Source organism: Trichomycterus rosablanca, chromosome 4, assembly GCF_030014385.1.
Source record: "Trichomycterus rosablanca isolate fTriRos1 chromosome 4, fTriRos1.hap1, whole genome shotgun sequence".
Lineage (NCBI taxonomy): Eukaryota > Metazoa > Chordata > Actinopteri > Siluriformes > Trichomycteridae > Trichomycterus > Trichomycterus rosablanca.
In genome coordinates, this window is record NC_085991.1 from 43,460,926 (window position 1) to 43,466,829 (window position 5,904).

The window sequence follows — 5,904 nt, forward strand, 5'->3', positions numbered from 1 at the left end:
AGTAATCTTCCCTGTGTTTTATTGTCAAAACGTGAAACATGAACAAATCAACAAAACTGATCCAATGATGTTTGACGTTGTACATTGTTTGACGATGAATCGTACACTTGGCTACCTGTCCTGTCAAAATGCAAAACATAATGTTCAAATCCTAATAAACAAACAAACAAACAATTTTTACCAGCATTTTGTAATCATTTGGAAATGAAAGTAGATTTGGGAATTTGTTAAAGTAGATTGTCCCCCATTCCTGCCTGATTTAAAACTTAAGCTGCGTAACAGTCCAAAATCTCTGTTGTCATATATAATGTGCACACATTTTATGAAGAGACAGCTCTGAACTGCAGACCATGTAAGCACATGCACGCTTTTACTATGAAGAAATGTTGTAGTGATGTAATGGATGAAATGGTGCAGAATGTAGTGTGGCATTGACTTGCCAAAACAAAAAAGGAAAAAGACGTCATCCAGACAGCAGCTTATGTTTGTCCAAAAAATGTGTGTGTGTGTGTGTGTGTGTGTCTACCCTGTGCTGGATTGGTGACCTGTCCTGGGTGTTTCCTGCCTTTTATCCAGTTATTTATCATTTATTTATTAGTTAAGGAATCAAAGGTTACAGATCAGGCATTCAATATTTGTTTTAGGTCCTGCCCTTTACTCATATCATACTAGCCTCATGTATATATATATATATATATATAAGAGCACAGTTTTGCTCAAAATATTGCAATGCACACAACATTATGGGTGACATACCAGAGTTCAAAAGAGGACAAATTGTTGGTGCACGTCTTGCTGGCGCATCTGTGACCAAGACAGCAAGTCTTTGTGATGTATCAAGAGCCACGGTATCCAGGGTAATGTCAGCATACCACCAAGAAGGACAAACCACATCCAACAGGATTAACTGTGGACGCAAGAGGAAGCTGTCTGAAAGGGATGTTCGGGTGCTAACCCGGATTGTATCCAAAAAACATAAAACCACGGCTGCCCAAATCACGGCAGAATTAAATGTGCACCTCAACTCTCCTGTTTCCACCAGAACTGTCCGTCGGGAGCTCCACAGGGTCAATATACACGGCCGGGCTGCTATAGCCAAACCTTTGGTCACTCGTGCCAATGCCAAACGTCGGTGTCAATGGTGCAAGGAGCGCAAATCTTGGGCTGTGGACAATGTGAAACATGTATTGTTCTCTGATGAGTCCACCTTTACTGTTTTCCCCACATCCGGGAGAGTTACGGTGTGGAGAAGCCCCAAAGAAGCGTACCACCCAGACTGTTGCATGCCCAGAGTGAAGCATGGGGGTGGATCAGTGATGGTTTGGGCTGCCATATCATGGCATTCCCTTGGCCCAATACTTGTGCTAGATTGGCGCGTCACTGCCAAGGACTACCGAACCATTCTGGAGGACCATGTGCATCCAATGGCGGTGCCGTGTATCAGGATGACAATGCACCAATACACACAGCAAGACTAGTGAAAGATTGGTTTGATGAACATGAAAGTGAAGTTGAACAGCGAGTCAGGAAACGTTTTCCTCCACCAGCATCACATAGTGACCTGGCCACTATCCTGCAAGAAGAATGGCTTAAAATCCCTCTGACCACTGTGCAGGACTTGTATATGTCATTTCCAAGACGAATTGACGCTGTATTGGCCGCAAAAGGAGGCCCTACACCATACTAATAAATTATTGTGGTCTAAAACCAGGTGTTTCAGTTATTTTGTCCAACCCCTGTATATATACATGTATATATATATATATATATATATATATATATATATATATATATGTATATATATATATATATATATATATATATGTATATATATTATGGCAAGCCAAACAGGAAATATATAGCAAATGCTGATATATATGGAATGAAACTTGATATATATATAATGAAACTCGATATATATATAAAGAAACTCGATATATATATAATGAAACTTGATATATATATAATGAAACCTGATATATATATAATGAAACTCGATATATATATAAAGAAACTCGATATATATATAATGAAACTTGATATATATATAATGAAACCTGATATATATATAATGAAACTCGATATATATATAATGAAACTCAATATATATATAATGAAACTCGATATATATATACTGAAACTTGATATATATATATAATGAAACTTGATATATATATATACTGAAACTTGATATATATATATATAATGAAACTTGATATATATATAATGAAACTATATATATATATATATATATATAATGAAACTTGATATATATATAATGAAACTTGAATGAAACCAGGGCAGGCCCTAGGACCCCGGATTTTCTCACTGGAAATCGGAAATATACGCGCACGCGCGTGCATGCGCGTACATGCTTATATTATTGTTTAGACAGTGTAAATCAAACACAAGTGTTTAAAAAGTAATAATAACGACGCGTCCTGTTGTTCTGACTTTTGTGTTTGTATTTGTGACGTGCACATATTTGCTCTATCTGCAAAAAATAAAATAAACAATGTGGGGAAGCGATTTTCGTACTGGATGTTGTAACGTTGTCATGTAAGTTATAGGGTTGCCAACTGTCCCCTAAAATACAGAATCGTTCCTTATTTGGAAACTAAACGTCGCGTTCCGTATTGACCTGAAACGGGACACGCTTTGTTCTGTATTTTTATCAATGGGAGAAAAATGCTGCAGATTAGACTGAGACAGGGCGATATGTATGAAACAGAAGGAAACTATGAGAGGCCGTGTAGGCCATAATTCTAAGTTGAATTCTCTCACACACACCATCATACTCTCTCACACACACTATCATACTCTCTCACACACACCATCATACTCTCTCACACACACCATCATACTCTCTCACACACTATCATACTCTCTCACACACACCATCATACTCTCTCACACACACCATCATACTCTCTCACACACACCATCATACTCTCTCACACACACTATCATACTCTCTCACACACACCATCATACTCTCACACACACTATCATACTCTCTCACACACACCATCATACTCTCTCACACACACTATCATACTCTCTCACACACACCATCATACTCTCTCACACACACTATCATACTTTCTCACACACACTATCATACTCTCTCTCACACACACCATCATACTCTCTCACACACACCATCATACTCTCTCACACACCATCAAGGTGTTAAAAGGAGGCCAGGAAGGAGGACAGGAAGTCAGATTGGCTTACAGCTGTAAGAACAGAGCCTGCACATAAATTGGTCTACAAAAAACATTTAAATCTGGCAGCAGACCTTTTAACAATGACTACACTTTTGTTGAGCTTTGTTGAACTAGCCATGATATTTCTACTTTCTACCTTTTTTACAAGGTCACTTTGGTTTGTGGAAATAAATGGTAATGAGGAGGACATACATGTTTTACTATTTTTGTCCATCACAATGAGATGCATTTAGAACATTGAAAGGAAAACTGACAGCATGGGACATACCAGCATGATTCTGGAAATATTATTTTGTGAGCTTAATGGATAAACACTGACAACTTTTTACTTTCTTTTAATTAGCCCGCAGTTAGAAGGAGGTGACAGTCAATGAAGTTTGGGTACACTGGAGGCACATTATGCATGTTTTTGTTCCCTAAAAAATTTATAGGAAAACTCAATATCAGTAGAAATTAGACATAGGGATATATTTTCTCCAAGATTACCTCCAACAATCAGAACTGGTCATCCTACATAAACAAATTACCTTCGGTTTGTCTCTTGAAATTCGTTGCTAAAGAATAGCTGTATGCTTTGGAATCATCAGGAGGAAATTATACAGGCACAAATAGCAACTTCAAATTGGTTAACTGACGTGTGTGTGTGTGTGTGAGAGAGAGCATACAGCAATGTCTGCGACTTTGGCTGACATTGTTAATAAGATTCTTCAAATCACCCCAAATGCAGATGAAAGGTACGTGCTAGGAGGACAACAGTCTTGCAACATCAGAAAACAGCGCTGGCATGCGCTGCAGGTGCTGGACCCAAATGGACATGCCTTCCATCACGGGTGTGCAACTGGCCAAAGAATTTACAATGTTCAAATTCCAAATTAGAGTTATTTGTGATAGTAATTAAAACATCATAATGTATTTCTGATAAATGAAACAATGCAGTAATGTTAAAAAAAACAAAAAAAAACAAAAAAAAACGAGGACACCCCATATAATATTTAGATATTTATTATCAAGTTATGGACAGGTCAGGAAATCACTATTATACTGGTTAACAAAGATCTTGTCCCAAGCAAACAAATGTTTCTTATTTATTGTTGCATGCAGAAACCAAATATTTCAGAACAGTCTCAACAGCAAATAATCTGTCACTCAGGTGGATTAAGGTATCCTTAGTCCTTGTAGTCATACAATGACTGGTGTGGTACTTCTGTGGTCACTAGATGCTGTTGTCGTGTCAACCTCCACACCACTGTCCTCTAAATCTGTGATGACAAACTAAAAACAAACAAAACAAACACACACAATGCATTTAGAAAATGTTGGGGGTTAGCCTATTGCCAAACCATGAAATCTAAATGCTACAAATTACTTATTATTATTAATAATATGCAATATAAACATACTGCTTACATTATTTTTAAATAACTTACCGTAAATGTGTCATTGTCTAATGTACACTGCCTTTGATGTAAATGTATTGTCAATCATGAAGCCATTTAGTTTCTGGCCCTCGTGCAACTTTGGTGAAACCAGTTTGTTTCCTCATGCCATCAAAAGTTCAATACTGAAATCACAAAAATTGAATTTAGTTTCAAAACCAGTCTATAGCAATTCACCCAATACAATCAAATATTTAGAGAACAGTTACTCAAGAGAGCTTGGTCTCAATCTATAATGAATTACATTTTCTGTAATAAAAGAAATATAACAAACTTTAATAGTACAAGTGACTAAGTTAGAATGAGCACTGAGACAGATTTTGAAATGTTAGACTGTAAGTCTGTAGCTTTCCATGTGCAGCAGCTTGTTTATGATTGTGTATACAAAATGAATATATATTTTATTTTACTTATTAAGACCTACATAGGGAAGAGTCCAAAAGTTCCATGTAATTCGACTCGAATGTAGTGACACATTAATGTGGAGCAACTATAGCCATTAAAATGATAAAGTAAATTTATTTATTGTTCTTTAAGAAAGCTTCCAAAACAAAGTTTCTTATAAATGTGCTTTATGAGAACTCACTTACTTAGTTTGGCATTACTAGAACGTTTAAAACGTGTAATTTGCAGACGGTCCCTTACAAAGACGAATATTTATAAAATATCCCAATCTAAACCCGACTCTATCAGAAGCTAAATGAGTTTAATCATGTTTAGTGAACTCACCTGTCCCCTGACTCTGGAGCCGCTGCTCTCTGTGGTTGGGTCTGATATGGAGCTCGCAGCACTCGGCTGATGGTTCGGATATAAAGCTTCACCGCATCTCTTCCTCCGCGGCCGCGTTTAGACTCCTGTCGGGCTGTCGGGTTTAAATCCACATTTCTGACATGGATGTGGCAGCGGTGGAAAAGTTTAAAATGTTAACAGGCCGATGCTCCATTAATTCTCTCTCGGTCCACTATCCTCTCCTATCAGTAATAATGAGGAAGGCGGGACATGTCTGTGAAATCCCGCGTCTTCCACCAATCAGGTACTGAGAATTTAATATTACTTCCGTTTCAATCAAACTCGTTTCCGTATCAATCAAACTCTCTCACACACACTATCATACTCTCACACACACACCATCAAACTCTCTCACACATACAACTATTCTTATTCACATGCACTATCATTCTGTTCCATAAACATGATTATTTGCATTCACATACACTATTTATTACGCTTACATATAA

At 37.3% G+C, this 5,904-nt stretch overlaps 1 long non-coding RNA gene across 2 annotated transcripts; it reads right to left on the reverse strand.

Annotated features, from left to right (window-relative positions):
• Window positions 1-4,216: 4,216 nt before the first annotated feature.
• Window positions 4,217-5,601, reverse strand: LOC134311717 (uncharacterized). Of its 2 annotated transcripts, none has more exons than XR_010011472.1 (3): window positions 5,396-5,601; window positions 4,658-4,791; window positions 4,217-4,489 (listed from the first exon to the last, which is right to left on the reverse strand). It is a non-coding gene; the product is annotated as an uncharacterized LOC134311717 (long non-coding RNA). The 2 variants fall into 2 exon arrangements; XR_010011471.1 differs by having other exon boundaries at window positions 4,217-4,502.
• Between the last annotated feature and the right edge of the window lie 303 nt (window positions 5,602-5,904).